This window comes from Pongo abelii, chromosome 3 (genome assembly GCF_028885655.2).
Source record: "Pongo abelii isolate AG06213 chromosome 3, NHGRI_mPonAbe1-v2.0_pri, whole genome shotgun sequence".
Classification (NCBI taxonomy): domain Eukaryota; kingdom Metazoa; phylum Chordata; class Mammalia; order Primates; family Hominidae; genus Pongo; species Pongo abelii.
Window position 1 is genome coordinate 8,327,643 of NC_071988.2, and position 18,459 is coordinate 8,346,101.

The 18,459-nt window shown below is 45.1% G+C and overlaps 1 long non-coding RNA gene across 5 annotated transcripts in view; it reads right to left on the reverse strand.

The window, feature by feature from the left end:
• The window catches only part of LOC129058905 (uncharacterized), a 107,071-nt gene extending 88,915 nt beyond the window's left edge, over positions 1-18,156 (reverse strand). Inside the window, exons 1-3 of one of the 5 annotated variants that reach the window (XR_010139596.1) lie at positions 17,951-18,156; positions 15,641-15,810; positions 185-6,727 (exon numbers count right to left, since the gene is read on the reverse strand). This is a non-coding gene — a long non-coding RNA (uncharacterized LOC129058905). The other 4 variants (XR_010139598.1, XR_010139597.1, XR_010139595.1 and 1 more) reach the window with 4 other exon arrangements.
• Positions 18,157-18,459: the final 303 nt, after the last annotated feature.

Sequence of the window (18,459 nt, forward strand, 5' to 3'; positions counted from 1 at the left end):
GAATGAATGAATGAATGAATGAATACTGCACTCTTTCGACTTGGTTAGAGACATGTCTTGTAGACTGGCATGTACTTCACACAGCACTCTTAGGTAGAGTTTGTATATGTTATTCCATTGAAGGGAAAAGGAAGCCAGGCTGTCGGGAGAAAAAAAAAAAAAAGACATTCTGAAGAAGTAAAAACTACCCTTGTGGGTTTCAAAAATGTCTGGGCTATTATGCCTGAAGCTGAAACCTCAGGTCATATTTACTTTTTCTTTTCTACAAACAGCTTATAGGTTTTCTAAAAAACAAAAAACAGACAACAAAACCTCTTGTTACTTTCTGCGTGCCTCCTTTCCATGTTATTTTCTTTTTATAATGAAATCATATGAGCATCTGTCCCTGAAATTCTGGCTCTTGATAATCTCTCTTTTATTTGCTTTGCTCTTCAAAGTTTATACAAATTGTACATTGATCTTGTACTTTGTGTAGGGTTTTAACTAGCAAAAGTACTGGAAAAAAATTTGAAATTACTTGAAAAAATTTCAATGAGGACAGGGCTATCCTAGTTTCTATTACAGTTCCTGCAGGTAGGGCGATGCCTGACACATAGTAGGTGCTCAATAAATACTTAGAGAATGAATAAAATATGTGCTGTCTACCTCGATGAGAGATATTATATCATACGCACATTACTAACATTACTAGTTAATCCACCAACACCCTTGTGGTTAAGTGTGATTCCGTTCTTAAGATAAACAAGAAATAAGATAAAGGAATTAGCCGATGGTGGTAACAAAATGAGTCAGAATTCAAACCCAGTGCTGTCTGACTCCAAAGCCAGGCTCTCTCTGCATCACAAGCTACTAAGGGGACAGTGGCATGTGGCTTCAGTGAAGCTCATCTTGGGCATCTCCGGTAACCTGCCCAACCCCTTCCCTTCCCAGCTGCTCTTGGGTCCAGATCTCTGGCAACCTGCTTCGAATGACTTTGAGAACAAAAAAGTATGTGTTAAGTGGATGGCTGGATAAAGGGTTAACGGCAAATGATAAAGACATGACAGTAAAATCAATAGATGGATACTTAGTTACATACAAACACATGCTCCTTCCCCTGCCTGTAATCCTGGTGTTTTGGGAGGCAGAGGTAAGGGGATCACTTGAGCCCAGGAGTTCAAGGTTACAGTGAGCTACGATCATACCACTGCACTCCAGCCTGGGTGACAGAGTGAGACCCTGTCTCTAAAAAAATTTCTTTAAAAAGATTTGCTGAATGAACAAACTGGGGTGTCCCCAAATATAAAGCGCTTCCCCTTTTTACAGAGAAAAGGCTGTACCTACAGTACCAGCCTGTCCATTTCAGTCTGGCAACACATCCTTAAAAAGACAGATTGGCCTCTAACTCTTCCCTGCCAATTCCACCCCTGCTGCCTGCCCCACCCAGGATGATAAAGGCCCTGAAGCCTTGAAAGCAAAGCATACTTTTGTGCTACAGTTTTTGCCCAGACCTCATTAATTCAGGAAGATGATATACTTCAGCCAGTGGAAAGATAGCAAATGCGTGCAAAGCCTCTTTAATTGTGGGTTTCCTTTCGCTGTCTGCTTCCTTAATAAATTTGGAAACTATTTTATGTAAATTCTCTAAATGAGGCTGTTGCATTTTCCTGCTCTAGGAGCTGGAGCAGAGATGGGGCAGAGCAGGATGGAGGGAAAAAACCGCCTTGTGAAAAATGCTCCTTCCCTAGGAGGCGGCATTGCCCCTGCTTTTCCAGTCTCGGCCAAATTCCTCCTAGGGATGCTGCGTGTCAATGTGAACCTTGAGGATGGGCGGGCAGGAGAAGAATGGTGAGGCGGAGATCCTGGCACCAGGAGTAACTTTGAGGGCAGGAAGTATAAACTAAGCCTGGAGATGCCTGGGGTGGGATTGAGTGGCTTTAATAAGTAAGATGTGTGGGCAAGAGGGAATGAAACTGAAATGGAGAAAAGATGTTGATTCAGCCAGCAAGGCAGAGCTGCAGGAGCAGCCCAGTGGGGCCAGGAGCCCAGAGGGTGAGACGACTCCCTAAGCTCCTTCTCCAGGTCACACTTGGCCTCAAAGCCAGAGTCCCTGCCCCTGCCGCTCTACTTTTCCACCTGGCTGGTCCACACACACTTGTGGCCTGATGACTCTTCCTGAGACTTTGGGGCTGAGTTGCCTGGGTTCCATTCTTTGTTGTTGTTGTTGTTTTGTTTTGAGACAGTCTTGCTCTGTCACCCAGGCTGGAGTTCAATGGCGCGATCTCAGCTCACTGCAACCTCCCCCTCCCGGGTTCAAGTAATTTGCAACCTCCACCTCTCAGGTTCAAGCAATTCACCGGCCTCAGCCTCCCAAGTAGCTGAGATTACAGGTGCCTGCCATCATGCCCAGCTAATTTTTGTATTATTAGTAGAGACGGGGTTTCCCTATGTTGGTCAGGCTGGTCTTGAACTCCTGACCTAAAGCAATCCACCTGCCTCAGCCTCCCAAAGTGCTGAGATTACAGGTGTGAGCCACCATGCCCAGCCTTTTGGGTTCCATTTTTTTTCTTTTTTGAGACAAAGTCTTGCTCTGATGCCTAAGCTGGAGTGCAGTGGCGCGATCTCGGCTCACTGCAACGTCCGCCTCCCACGTTCAAGTGATTCTCCTGCCTCAGGCTCCTGAGTAGCTGGGACTACAGGCGTGTGCCACCATGCCCGGCTAATTTTACTTTTTGTGTTTTTAGTAGAGATGAGGTTTCACTATGTTGGCCAGGCTGGTTTCGAACTTCTGACCTTGTGCTCCAGGTGCCTCAGCCTCCCAAAGTGCTGGGATTACAGGCGTGAGACACTGCTCCTGGCCTTAGGTTCCATTCTTGCTCTGCAACTTACTAGCTGTATGACCTCAGGTATGTGTCTTAACCATTCTGTGCCTTGATTTTTTTTTATATATCAACAAAATGCATATGACAAGAATATGAGCCACATAGGATTGTATGATTTATTCTCCCTCAAGCACTTAATAGTGCTTGGTACTTAATGAGTGCTACATAGGATTGGCTATCATTATCATCACTTTCATCATTATCTATCTCTATCAATGACAGCCTGTCACCCAAGCCCGAAATTTCAGAATATTTTCCTGTGGGGGATGGATTTTCCACTATATTCCCATCCTCAATTTCCTGGAGCCTTCACTCCTCAAGGCTAGGACAAATAAAAGACAAACTAAAGAGGAAGGAGGCAGATGTAACATAGAGAAGGAGCTTGCAAAGCTTAGACTTGAAGCACACCAATGAAAGGTCTGACTCTGACCCAGAGTCCACCCTGACAACAGTACCTAGGGGGGCGCAGCAAATTTCCTTTAGCCCTGGCATGAGCAACAGAAGCAAAGACAATGACAACTCAAAGAGGACAGGACCCAGGGGATCTCCAGGGACTTCAGTGGACCAAGAAGCGGAGGAAGGAAGAAGGGAGGAAGAGAAAGAAGCTCTTCAGGGAAGAGATTTCAGTGCTAACTAGAAGAGCAGCCATGGCTGTGTGTAAGGAAAAGAGGGCTAAGATTTCCTGCTGGCTATGGGACTGGGATGATGGCTGCTTCTAGGGCAGCTGCCTCTGCCTCTCCTCCCTCTGTTGACCCTGTGTGGGTAGAAACTTGAAGTAAAAGGACTGCTTGCATATTTTTCTGGACTCTGTGGGGGATTTACTGGAAAAGAGCTATTCTGTTGGTTTATAGATACCATCACCCAATCCCTCTACAGGAGGGGATCGAGGGCCACGTAGGGCTGATTTGGAGTCACCAATAGAGGCCTGTGGGTCCAACAGGAGGCAGCCAATATGTGAAAGTCCCTGGGCTACAATCAGGGGCTTTATCAATGAAATTATAGTAAACGAGACATTTTGGACAAAACAATTTGGGGTGTATAGGGGCATATTTAATATTTGCCAATATACAGCCTCTTTGTTGAAGTCCCTTACAAGGGCTAGTTATTCAACTCTAAATCTATTTAAAAATAAAAACCTAACCCACCATGGGCTACTTTTGGGGTGAGGGGAACCCAAAACTATTTGCTGTGATGCTCACAGTGAGACCTTTGTGTCCTGACTTTGAACTTACAGCTGCTGCAATTTGCCTGCCTTTTTGATGTACAATTATGAAAACTAGTGGTTGGCTTAAAACCTTCTGAAATTAACAGTTAAAGACTTAGCTTCCATGGGAGGGTAGGGGAGAACCCCCACAGTGTGGTCAATGCCCGGTTATTGATAGCTTATGCCCACAAAGCAAAGGAAGGTGCAGACAAGTAATAATGGAGACCTAAAAATATATCAACAAAAATAAATGCATTGTGAGGAAATTCCAAGCTCTATTAAAGGCACTTTTGGTGAAAGAAGCCCTGCAGAGAATTTCTTAATAAATTTCAAAGAGGGGAGGTGTTTGGTCGCTGGAGTAGCCTACATAAGCAATCGTGGTATTTGTGGAATGTCAAACTGCAGATTGCCAGAGATAATCATCCAGCTCCTACCACAACCATTTCTTATGCTAGATCAAGGTTTTGGACAGTGGTTTGGGGTTGACTGAGACTCATATCCTCACGTTAGATGATCCCATTAATGTCACAGACTCTCCCACTTGGAAAGAGTGGGTGAGTGTAGACATTCGTGCATGGAGCCAATGCTTCCACACTTCAAGATCTGCAGCCAGAGAGATACTGTCCTTATTGTAGACACCTTGGTAACTCATTCCAAAGTCCAACAACACCCACATCCAGGAAATTCTTCTTCATGTTTAGCCTAAATCCCTCATGCTTCAATGTAAGCTCATTTCCTCTCCTTCAGTCCAAAACAGAAATAGGGAACAGCTGCTCTCCACCACTGGTTCATGTGCTTGAGGACTTTCATTTCACCCAATCCCTAAATCTTCTCTTCTCCAGAATAAATATTCCAAATCCCAGAAACATTCTCTGAGATTTACCCAAACCATGTGGCCGATTACTTTCTAAGTGCTTCCTTTAATTCCAAACACTTGTCCAAGGTACCGTCTCAGCCTTTGCTCTTGAACAACACACATTCATTGGGTGATATGGAGACTGAAAGGAACCAAGCTTCCTTCCAAAATCTAAAGAAGACTTCTCACCACCTCCAGCTACCTTGGCATTGCCAGTCTGAAGTTTCTTCTGTCTAGTTTCATCCTTAACATCCCCACTGCCATGATGGCTGGATTTTTTATGACTAACTACACCAGATGCTGTGCTACACACTTTATATGGATCATCTCATTTAACACATTGATACGGTTTGGATGCGTCCCCACCCAAATCTCATCTTGAATTGCAGCTCCCATAATTCCCACGAGTTGTAGGAGGGACCGGTGGAGATAGTTGAATCATGGGGGCGGTTTCCCCCATACTGTTCTCATGGTAGTGAATTAGTCTCATGAGATCGGATGGTTTTATAAGTGGAAACCCCTTTCGCTTAGCTCTCATTCTCTCCTTGTCTGTCACCATGTAAGATGTGCCTTTCGCCTCCTGCCATGATTGTGAGGCCTTCCCAGCCACGTGGAACTGTGAGTCCATTAAAGGTCTTTTTTTTCCTTTATAAATTACACAGCCTTGGGTATATCTTTATCAGCAGCAGGAGAACAGACTAATATACATGTACAACAACCCTGATGGATGCGTTTTAATCTTTTATTCGTAGATGAGGAAATAACCTTTAAAGAACTCATTACTAATAAGTGACTGGGATTTCAATCCAAGTTTGTCTCACACAGAACTGAGGCTCTTGCCACAATGCCAGGCTAAGAGGTGGTTCCTGCTCCACAGAGTCCCATCAAGACAGAGATAATGAAATGGCCAGAAATGGACCACAAGGAAAGCATCTCTCCAACTCTATTTCTGGAGTGCTGATCATCTCCTGTCCCTGCAGAGTAGCTTTTTAATTTCATGGTTTGAAGCTGCCATGAAAAAACAACAAACTCCATTCACATTTATGTTTAATTATAATTATGTCTGTACACACTTGTCTGTCCATTACTCCTTGACTTGCTCCAAGGCGGGGACTTCAGCTTTGTTTTTATATTTTCAGCACCTAGCACGTGCCACCTACTGAGTAGACACTGGGAATATGTTTAGAATATGACTCACTGACTGACTAGCTTAACGGATGAATGAATGAATGAAATACACACAAATCCACACATATTAGTTACTCCAATTCTCATATTCAGAAGTGCTTACAGATACATAGGGATCTCTTTGAATAAATGCTACTCTCCTTACTCCTACTCTTATCACAAAACTGTTTGGGGGACATTAAATAGTTGGAAGATAAAGATTCTAATCTCATTTTCCCCTGCAACTCAACATGTGATCTTGGACAAGTCATTTGTTTTCTCATCTGAAAAGTGAGGAAGTTTGGCCTGGATGATATTTAAGGCCTTTTCCAGTCCTAAATTTCCATAATTCGATAGCTGCCTACCTACCATAATCACACTTATCTAAATAATCACAAAAAACACTACTTCATGCTGGAGAAACAGTCATAATAAACTAAGCAAAACCAAATGCCCTTCAATATCCTGTTGTGAACTATAAAATGCCCCTTAAAATCACATTTTCCCCTTGAAACAGGATGTAGGAAAAATATTTTCCTATTAAATCCTTTTAAAGTGCAAGGGAAAGCATTTATTCTGTGATTTGCTGTCCAACTCAATAAAAAGTGGAGGATTCGGCCATCTTAGTCATGGAAGACACTGTCAAAAAAGCAAAGGTGGTGGAAATTCAAGTTAGAAATCAAGATGCCATGCCAACAAAACAATGCACATGTTCTCTGGGATTTCCAAGTGTGTATCAAGTGGTTTATTTCTGCCATTATGTTGGCGAAACCAGTAAATGGGTTTTTATGAGGTGCTTTATGAAACTCCTGGGGTGGAGGAAGTCAGCCCTGGGAAGAAGTTGCACCCTTCCCAACCTGGGGGCCAGGAGAAGGAGGGGAGAGAGAGGACTTGAACTTTGGTGACTGTTGATCACATTGTCGTGAGTTGACGCCTCTAAAACGGGGTGAGCAGAGTGGGATAAGTACCTTAAAAGAGGTAGAAAGGACTAGAAGATTTCAGAAGAACATTGCCTTGTGTTTGGATATTGGTGTGTCTCCTACTGGGTTAAATCCTCAAAGGCAAAAGGTTCTGTTTTCTTAATTTCTGTAGACCCTTGGAGTATTACCAGAGCAGGCCTACAAACATTGTTTGAGGAATGGAAAAGAGTAGGTGGATCTCTCTGTCTTCCAGGAAGACACAAAAGGGGTGTCTGCCCAGCTCATAATCACCCCATCTTTTTATTGGAGCTACCTCCTTGTGGTAGACTGAATAACAGCCCCCCAAAAATGTCCAAGTCCTAATCCCTGTATGTGTGTATGTATGTCACTTGGCAAGGGGCACTGAGGTTGCAGATGGAATTTGTGATGTTGACCAGCTAGCCTTCAGATAGGGGGCTTATCTTGGACTATCTGGGTGGGCCCAATGTCATGACAGGGGTCCTTAAATGTGGAAGAGGGAGGCAGGACAGTCAATGTCAGAGTGATGCGATCTGAGAAGATCTCCACCCATCATACCTGGCTTCGGAGAAGGAGGGTGGGGCCATGAACCAAAGAACGTGGGCAGCATCTAGGAGTTGGAGAAGGCAAATAAATGGATTCTCCCCCAGAGTCTCCAGAATGGAACACAGCCCTGCCAGCTCCTTGATTTTAGCCCAGTGAAACCCACATTAGACTTCTGACTTCTATAACTGTAGGATAACAAATTCGCATTGGTTAAGCCACAATGTGATCATTTGTTATAGCAGCAATAGAATATTAACATATCCCCTCCCCACAAATCCCCAGCCAGAGAGTGTATCCTGACAGTCACGTTGGACCCATATTACTCAGATGCTAAAGCCTAGCTGACTGGATCAGGGAAAGGTCTGTCTCAAACTGGGCCAGCTTGAGACTTGGGATTGATACATCAAGTTAGACCCTTTCTGTGACTGGGGGTGTATTTAGTGCATTTTCACACTGCTGATAAAGAAATACCCGAGACTAGGAAGAGAAAGAGGTTTAATTGGACTTACAGTTCCACATGGTTGGGGAGGCCTCAGAATCATGGCGGGAGGCGAAAGGCACTTCTTACATGGTGGCAGCAAGAGAAAACGAGGAAGAAGCAAAAGTGGAAACCCCTGATAAACCCATCAGATCTCGTGAGACTTATTCACTATCATGAGAATAGTGTAGGAAAGACCAGCCCCCATGATTCAATCACCTCCTCTTAGGTCCCTCACACAACATGTGGGAATTTTGGGAGATACAAGTTGAGATTTGAATGGGGACATAGCCAAACCATATCATTCTGCCCCTGGCCCCTCCAAATCTCATGTTCTCAAATTTCAAAACCAATCATGCCTTCCCAACAGTTTCTCAAAGCCTTAACACATTTCAGCATTAACACAAAAGTCCACAGTCCAAAGTCTCATCTAAGACAAGGCAAGTCCCTTCCACCTATGAGCCTGTAAAATCAAAAACAAGCTACTTACGTCCTGAATACAATGGGGATACAAGTATTGGGTAAATACAGCCATTCCAAATGGGAGAAATTGGCCAAAACAAAGGGGTTACAGGGCCCATGCAAGTCCGAAATCCAGCGGACAGTCAAATTTTAAAGCTCTAAAATGATGTCCTTTGACTCCAGGTCTCATATCGAAGTCACACCAATGCAAGAGGTGGGTTCCCACAGTCTTAGGCAGCTCTGCCCCTGTGGCTTTGCAGCTGCTTTCACGGGCTGGCATTGAGTGTCTGTGGCTTTTCCAGGTGCCTGGTGCAAGCTGTCGGTGGATCAATCATTCTGGGGGCTGGAGAATGGTGGCCCTATTCTCACAGCTCCACGAGGCAGTGCCCCAATAGGGACTCTGTGTGGGGACTCCAACCCCACATTTCCCTTCTGCACTGCCATAGCAGAGGTTCTCCATGAGGGCTGCCATCCTACAGAAAACTTTTGCCTGGGCATTCAGGCATTTCCATACATCTTCTGAAATCTAGGTGGAGGTTCCCAAACCTCACTTCTTGACTTCTGTGCACCCACAGGCTCAACACCACGTGGAAGCTGCCAAGGCTTGAGGCTTCGACCCTCTGAAGCCACAGCCTGAGCTATATGTTGGTCCCTTTCAGCCATGGCTCAGAGGCTGGGGTGCAGGCTACCAAGCCCTTAAGCTGCACAAAGCATGGGGATCCTGGGCCCAGCCCACAAAACCACTTTTTCTTCTTGGCCTCCAGGCCTGTGATGGGAGGGGCTGCCATGAAGGTCTCTGACATGGCCTGGAGACATTTTCCACATGATCTTGGGGATTAACATTGGGCTTCTCACTACTTATGCAAATTTCTGCAGCCAGCTTGAATTTCTCCCCAGAAAATGGGTTTTCTTTTCTATCACATAGTCAGGCTGCAAATTTTCTAAAGTTTTATGCTCTGCTTTTCTTATAAAACTGAATGCCTTTAACAGCACCTAAGTCACATCTTGAATGCTTTGCTGCTTAGAAATTTCTTCCACCAGATACCCTAAATCATCTCTCTCAAGTCCAAAGTTCCACAAATCTCCAGGGCAGTGGCAAAATGCCACCAGTCTCTTTGCTAAGACATAGCAAGAATCAACTTTGCTTAAATTCCCAGTGAGTTTCTCATCTCCATCTGAGACCACCTCAGCCTGGATTTTATTGTCCATATCACTATCAGCATTTTGGGCAAAGCCATTCAACAAATCTCTAGGGAGTTCCAAACTTTCCCACACTTTCCTGTCTTCTTCTGAGACCTTTAAACTGTTCCAGTCTCTGCCTGTTACCCAGTTCCAAAGTTGCTTCCAAATTTTCAGGTATCTTTTCAGTAATGCCCCACTCTATTGATCCCAATTTACTGTATTAGTCTGTCTTCACGCTGCTGATAAAGACATACCCAAGACTGGGAAGAAAAAGAGGTTTAATTGGACTTACAGTTCCACATGGCTGGGGAGGCCTCAGAATCATGGCGGGAGGTGAAAAGGACTTCTTACATGGCAGCAGCAAGAGAAAATGAGGAAGAAGCAAAAGTGGAAACCCCTAATAAACCCATCAGATCTCATGAGACTTATTCACTATCATGAGAATAGCACGGGAAAGACCAGCCCCCATGATTCAATTACCTCCTCCTAGGTCCCTCCCATAACATGTGGGAATTCTGGGAGACACAATTCAAGTTGAGATCTGAATGAGGACACAGCCAAACCATATCAACGGGTATCTCATATATTAATAAATGTAGGAGTTGAGTGGGGCTCGTGTTCAGCCGTAGGAACAGAGAAGCAGAGAAAACTGACTTGAGGAGATGATAATGACGATGAGGAAGAGAGAGGCAGAAAGAGAGAGTTCTGGCAGTGTTCTGGTTTTTAGCTTCCCTCTGAGGTAATGTATGAGTCTGCAGAAGACAGTCCTCAGCCAGGTCACTGCCTCCCACTGGCTCAGGTTAAAGGATGAAGGCAAAACAGCAAACGTCCCCAGCTGGTAGACTGCTTCAACCAACTGAAAAATGCAGACTGGCCAATGTTGCCCCAAAACCAGATGACTAAGGCTGCTTCCATGGAGAGGTGTGAAAAGGAAATCCCTACTCACAGAAATCAGGAGCGGTTAATAGGGTTTGTCTGCATTTTTTAGACAGAGGCTCAGAGAGGTGAAGTAACTTGCCCAGAGTCACACAGCTAGTGAGTAGGGCAGTTGAATTCAAACCCAAGTCTTTCCATTTCTGAATCTCAGGTTGTAGTGGTGTTGTGTTTTTGTTTCCTATTGGTCATCCTCTGTTAACTGCTTCCTGGACTTCTGTTTTAACTGGAAAGAACTCAGAGATCTGATAAATATACCTTAGGTATCCTATAAAAATTCCATGGGTATTACAATACTCCAGGCTACCATTGTCCAGAGAGGAAAAAAGTCAATGTGTGACATAGTTGAGGCTGGTCTAGGCTTACAGTGTGCAGAGGCCTACAGGCCAAAGACAGGATGGGGGTTACCAGGGCAGTGATGTCCCCTTCTCTCTTCTAACGGCTTTTGTTCGCTAGTGCCCACCTCTGAGTAGCTCTGGGAGTGGACACCAGTGACAATGGATGCTCAGCTGCCCTCTGGCCTCCATCTTTGCCTGTTGGCTGGGCTTGCGATTCCCACCCAAATTGTGACTCTTGGCTTCAAGGATATTTGTGGAGCCCAAAGACCATCCTGCATGGTCAGAGTAAAGGGATGCTGACAGGGTGGTCTTAATTCAGGGCGGTCTTAATTCTGAGAGATCGCTGCCTCCAAAGCCAGACTCTTGGGCTGTGCCACACTGTGTGCACGTCACACTGAGCCCCCCTGCACTTGCTGGGCTTTGTATTCCTGAAGACTAACTTGGAGCAAGAGACAACTGTAGTCTTCTTGGGGGCTAGAAGGGAGGAGTGGGGGTCATCCCCAAGGCCATTGCTGATGGCAGGCAACACCACAAACTGAGAACCAGTTAGTTTTTAACCCTTGTGTCTCACCACACACACACACACACACACACACCTTTGTCTTCCCATGTGAAAATCAACAAAAGGACATGTCTTCCTTAATTTCCTAAGTCAAGCTCCTCATGGTGATTGCCTGAAATATGACAGGCAGAAGTTCAAACCACAGGTAATGCCCCATCAACTTTGCTCTTTCTAACCTGACCTCTTGAAATTTAGTCACATGGACTCAGGATGATAAAAGAAGAATCCTTGACATCTTGGCACCTGTTTTGTCCCTGTGCTGACTCTCATTATCCAGTGGCTCCTAATCTTGAAGTTCTGGAGGCAACTTGTTCACTATCCCTGGGACTGACTTGGCTATGTGGGCAACTGTCCCCTTCCTCTCTCTGCACTTACTTGAGCTGCTCATAATAGAATGGGCTTCTTTTATTCATTTTTGAGACAGAGTCTTGCTTGTCACCCAGGGTGGAGTGCAGTAGCATGATCTCGGCTCAACTGCAACCTCTGCTTCCCAGGTTCAAGTGACATGCCTCAGCCTCCTAAGTAGCTGGGACTACAGGCGTGCATCACCATGCCCACCTGCTAATTTTTGTATTTTTAGTAGAGACGGGGTCTCACGATGTTGGCCAGACTGGTCTTGAATGCCTGACCTCTGGTGATCCACCCGCCTTGGCCTCCCAAAGTGCTGGGATTACAGGCGTGAGCCACTGCGCCTGGCTGAATGGTCTTTCTAGACTGAGAAGGGCAACTCTTTGGGTGCAGACACTCCAGATGCCACAGCCACTGCCAGAACTGTCACACAAGCTCTCCCCTATCTTTTGCATTCAAATAGCTCCTAAATAGAGAAGTTGGAAACAAGAGTTGGGTATGTCTACCTTCTCTGAGTCACACAGGGAGAGTGAAATATTTGTTGCATGGACACGCTTTCTGCTGCACATTTGATGAAAAGAGCCCATTTTGGTGTGCTTTTTGGCTAGATCCAGGTCATTCTGGCCTCTAGTTTTCCTTGTGGGACAGGGCGCCTGGTCAGTTGTGACTCTCCAAGCGGAGATCAAAGAAGAGATGGGGAAGGAAAGAAGAGCACCAGGCTAGGCAGCTGCAGGACTTATCAACCACAAGAAAGGTACAGACCCAGTGAAACTGAAGGTGGCTTACCTGCAGGGCTGAGAACCCAAACAGGGGCTGAGGGCCACACCCAGGAAGTAGAGAATAGGTAATGGAGGACGGATGGGCAGGGAAAAGAGTTAGGGCACACGTTAATTTCCTATGGTTGCAGTAACAAATGACCACAAGCTTTGTGATTTAACAGAAATCTGTTTCTTATAGTCCTGGAGGACAAAAGTCCAAAATCAAGATGTTGGCAGGGCCACGCTCCCTTCAGAGACTCTAGAGGAGAATTCTTCCTTGCTTCCTCTGGTTTCTGGTGGCCATCAGCATTCATGGGCCTGTGGCTGTATCTCTCCAGTATCTGCCTCTGTCTTCACATGGCCTTCCACTCTGTGTGTCTCTTTTAAAGATATTTGCTATTGGATTTAGGGGTCACCAGGATAATCCAAAATCATTTCTTCATTTCAAGGTCTTTAATTTAACTACATCTAGAAAGACTTCTTTTCCTAGTAAGGTCAGATTCATGGGTTCTAGGGATCAGGATGTGGACATATCTTTTGGGGGGCCAACATTTAGCTCATTACAGGATGGGAGGAGACAGAAAGTAGGATGAAACAAGCCAGTAGGCCAGGGCAATGGGCTCAGGATCCAGAACAAGAATCAGGTAGGAATGAGGTGGTGGCAGCCCCTCCTTTAGGTACTCTCTGTGTATGAGTCCATTTTCACACTGCTATAAAAATACTACCTGAGACTGGGTAATTTATAAAGGAAAGAGGCTTAATTGACTCACACTTCTGCATGGCTGGGGAGGCCTCAATAAACTTATAATCATGGCAGAAGGCAAAGGGGAAGCAGGCACCTTCTTCACACGGCAGCAGGAAAGAGAGAGTGAAGGGGGAAGAGCCCCTTATGAAACCATCAGATTTCATGAGAACTCACTCACTATCATGAGAACAGCATGGAGGAAACTGCCCCCATGATCCAATCACCTCCCACCAGGTCCCTCTCCTGACACATGGGGATACAATTCTGATCACAATTTGAGATGAGATTTGGGTGGAGTCACAGCCAAACCACATTACTTCAACGGGCGGTGGGGGGACAAAGGCCACACCTCAAAGGGCTGGACCACGACAGCCTCCTGTTGGCTTCCTGTCTTTCCCTCCCTTTTTTTTTGCACATCTGTTTCAAAGCTAAACTTCTGGGGGAGCTTCCGGAAGAAACCCACCTTGGGCCGAGTTCAGTGGCTCATGCCTGTAATTCCAGCACTTTGGGAGGCCGAGGTGGGTGGAGCACCTGAGGTCAGGAGTTCAAGGCCAGCCTGGCCAACATGGTGAAACCCCATCTCTACTAAAAATACACACCCCCCAAAAAATTAGCTGGGCATGGTGGAGGACGTCTGTGATCCTAGCTACTTGGGAGGCTGAAAAAGGAGAATTGCTTGAACCCAGGAGGTGGAGGTTGCAGTGAGCTGAGATCACGCCATTGTACTCTAGCCTGGGCAACAAGAGCAAAACTCCATCTCAAAAATAAAAAAATAAAAAAAAAAGAAAGAAAGAAAGGAAAAAGAAAAAAAAAAACACCAAAAGAAATCCACCCTGAATTCTTTATCTAGGTTTCCTCTTGGGAACAAAAGTTTCTTCTTTGAGCTTCTCACCCCTAGAGTCAGGGTCCTTTCCAGAATCCCTGAGGGGGGAAAAATGGTTTTCAATGAATTTCATTCAGTTTACTTCCTAATGTGAAGGTATATGTTTTTGAAGGCCTTTCCTCTTGCGTTATAAATTCTATCCTGCCATGGTCACAGTCTTCCAAGGTTTCTGCCACTCTGACCCTGCCAGCCTGGTCTTTCCCATTGCTTAGGTTTGGGCACAACTGTTCTTTCCTCTCCATGCTTCATTCACTGAGGAATAATACTGTTATGACGGTCAGTGGAGAATACATCTAATATTCTTGTTTTGGTAGATACCTAGATATGGGTTGTCATCAGTCAGGACAGGCTAATTATGCTGCAGTTAACAAACACCCACAAATCTGTGGACAATTCTCAATCTTAGTACATGTCTGCGATGGTTAATATTGAGTGTCAACTTGATTGAAGGATGCAAAGTATTGTTCCTGGGTGTGTCTGTGAGGGTGTTGCCAAAGGAGATTAACGTTTGAGTCAGTGAACTGGGAAAGGCAGACCCACTCTCAATCTAGGTGGGTACAATCTAATCAGCTGCCAGCATGGCCAGAAGAAAAGCAGGCAGAAGAACATGGAAAGACTAGACTGGCTTAGTCTTCTGGCCTACATCTTTCTCCTGTGCTGGATGCTTCCTGCCCTGAACATCAGACTCCAAGTTCTTCAGCTTTGGAACTTGGACTGTCTCTCCTTGCTCCTCAGCTTGCAGATGGCCTATTGTGGGACCTCACCTTGTGATCATGTGAGTCAATACTCCTTAATAAGCTCCCCTTTATATATACATCTATCCTATTAGTTCTGTCCCTCTAGAGAACTCTGACTAATACAATGTCCTTGGTTGGCTATGCTCCGTGTCATCTTTACTTAAGGACTCAGGCTGATGGAACATTGGAACATTAAGGGTTGTCACAGCAGAGGGAAAAGAGCACGGTGAATCATACATTAGCTCTTAAATTTGCTGCCCAGAAATGACACGTTGGTTTTCACTGGCAGCCTACATCTAGTCTCCTTGCATAGGTGTTGCTGCTGTAGTGAGCTATATTTAGGGGTGCCAATACAGTTGATCCTTGATGACTCCTCCACCCCTCACAGTTGGAAATTTGTGTATAACTTCTGACTCCCTAACATCTTAACTAATAATAGCCTACTGTTGACCAGAATCCTTATCAATAACATAAACACATTAACACATATTTTGTATGTCATATGTATTAGATACTGTATCCTTTCAATAAAGTAAGCTAGAGAAAAGAAAATGGTATTAAGAAAATCATAGGAAGAGAAAATATATTTACTATCCATTCAATGGAAGTGGATCATCATAAAGTAAAGGTCTTCATACTCACCATCATCACATCGAGTAGGCTGAGGAGCAGGAGGGGTTGGTCTTGCTGTCTTAGGGGTGGCAAAGGCAGAAGAAAGTCTGAGTATTAGTGGCCGCATGCAGTTCAAGCCTGTGTTGTTCAAGAGTCGACTGTGTATTTTTCAGAACAGTGTCTGGCCCACTGAATGTTTGCTGAATGCATAAAGAAAACAAAATTTGTGTACTACATCCAACTCGGCAGCTGTCTACTACATCCAACAGGCCAGGCATGGTGGCACACACCTATAGTCCCAGATAGTCAGGAGGCTGAGCCGGGAGGATCGTTTGAGCCCTGGAGCTGCAGTAGTATACTCTCACAACATTTCTGCTCATCCTTTTAACCCACATCCCCTCTCAGCTTTATGGGGCTTAATATTAGTCAACTGTCAACTGAAGTCACTTTGCTCTTTGAAATTAAAGAGTAAACACAAAATGTAAAAAGCACAACCCCATATCCCATGGTCTGTGGAAAGTTCAGCAGCCTCCTCAAGATCTTTGTGACTTATTTAGGAATTTTATGTACTTGTGGTCACTTGTGGATTTACAGCCTGATGTTTTGAGCTCACTTGGGTCTTATATCCACCACAATCTTCTCTGCTCTTGCAAATCCAGACAGAAAACTTAGATCTTTGTCCCTACCCTTCTACCCAAAATATTCAACTGCACCAAACACACCGTTTACACAAGGCACCACTCACTGAAGGCTTGGTATAGTTCAGCCTCCCTCCCACTTAAAGATCCTTCCCAGTTACCTACTTTGTACTTTCCCAGCCCCTTCCCTGGGTTCTGGCTTCTCTTTTCTTCCCCGCAATTAAATCCCCCTCACTGTATTATGCAGGGCAATCTCTCTTTCCTTCTACTCTGCCCCAGGCTTAACTTTGCATGGCCAAAAACTGATTAATGTCTGGATTAAACAAAAGGCCATTTATGCAAGATAGAATCATTGGCAGAGATTTTGTAATTTCTTTCTCTTTTCCTCAGTAGGTGGAAGAAAGCTGTATGGAAACTTATTTTCCTTAAACTGCAAGAAGTGGCTACACTTTGGGTTTAAATAATCTTTTCCTGGCCGGGCGCGGTGGCTCACGCCTGTAATCCCAGCACTTTGGGAGGCTGAGGTGGGCGGATCACGAGGTCAGGAGATCGAGACCATCCTGGCTAACACGGTGAAACCCCATCTCTACTAAAAATACAAAAGAATTAGCCAGGCGTGGCGGTGGGCGCCTGTAGTCCCAGCTACTCGGGAGGCTGAGGCAGGAGAATGGCGTGAACCTGGTAGGCGGAGCTTGCAGTGAGCCGAGATCGCGCCACTGCACTCCAGCCTGGGAGACAGAGCAAGACTCCGCCTCAAAGAAAAAAAAAATCTTTTCCTTCCTCCTTTCTGGTAAATATATACTTTCTTGACATCTATTTCTGATAAACTTTATTTCTTTAACACAGTGGTTCTCAAACTTTTGGTCCCAACTCTTTTGCACACTTAAAAGTTATTAAGGGCGCTAAACAATTTTTGTTTATATTGACATTATCGACATTTACTATATGAGAAATCAAAACAAAAACTTTTGATGTTTTTGAAAGTCTGTTTTTGGAGTCTGGCTTAATAGAAAACAGCTGTTCTGCATTTATTCCGTTACAATATCATAGTCTCTAGCAAACTCAACTGTATGCAACTCATGAGAAAATCAGAGTGAAAAGGCAAATAACATCTTAGTATTGTGAAAATTTTATCTTGATGACCATTAAAACCCTGTTTTAATATATATTCTACTTGTGCATCCTCTTTATGAAAAAAGAAATCTCGAAGAAATCAATGAGATTTTGAATTAAAACTGAACCATAGGCCAGGCACGGTTGCACGTGCCTATAGTCCCAGCTACTCAGGAGGCTGAGCCCGGGAGGATCGTTTGAGCCCTGGCGTTCCAGTCTGTAGTGAGCTAGGATGGCGCCTCTGAATAGCCACTGCAATCCAGCCTGGGCAACATAGTAGACCCCCGTCTCAAAAAACAACACAAAACAGAACATGAACCTAAAATGCAGAAGAAACTCATTGATTGAGTTGTCAATTTTAATAGCTATGGCTCAAGACGGTACAATTAAAAACTATGTATGAAGGATGAACAGAATCCAGCGGCATTAGGGCCACTCTTTCACCTTTGTCTCCATCTAAAGTTCCTAGTCATCTTTCAAATCTCTGCACAGGTGACGCCTTTTCTCTAGAGCCTCTTCCTTTACCACAAATAAGAGTGATTATAATAATAACATTATTAACGATTACTACCGTTTATTGGCCACTTACTAGGAGCCAAGCAACATCAAAACACAGCACGCGTCAGCTCACTTAATTTTCACAGTAAACTCCGAGGAGGATGCTGGCTTCACTTTACAAAGAGGTGACTGAAGGTTGGAGAAGAAAAGCCTCTGGCCTCTAGCTCTGTGCCTTGCACACCTGCTCTGTCTCAGCATTTATTGCACCCCGAGGGTCACCGTTCACGTGCCTCTATCCTGCTCAAGGTGAGTCCTTGCAAAGGTCAAGGGTGGCTCGCCTCCACGTCCCCCGCAACCAAACCGCCCGGTCTCAGTGAGGGAGCCACCAGAAGGGAAGGAGCCTCCCAGCTTCCCGGTCCTCACGCTCCCGGAGCCCACACGCCCCAAACAGGCACAGGAGAGCTCGCTGAGCTCTCTCCGCAGCTAAACCCTCCAAGCTTTGCTGGGAGAAACCGGTGCCCGACAGCGCTTCGCGAGGTTCCTCTTCCGCCAGGTGCGCCGGCTGAGGCCGGAACCTTTTTCCTCCCACCGCGGTAGCAG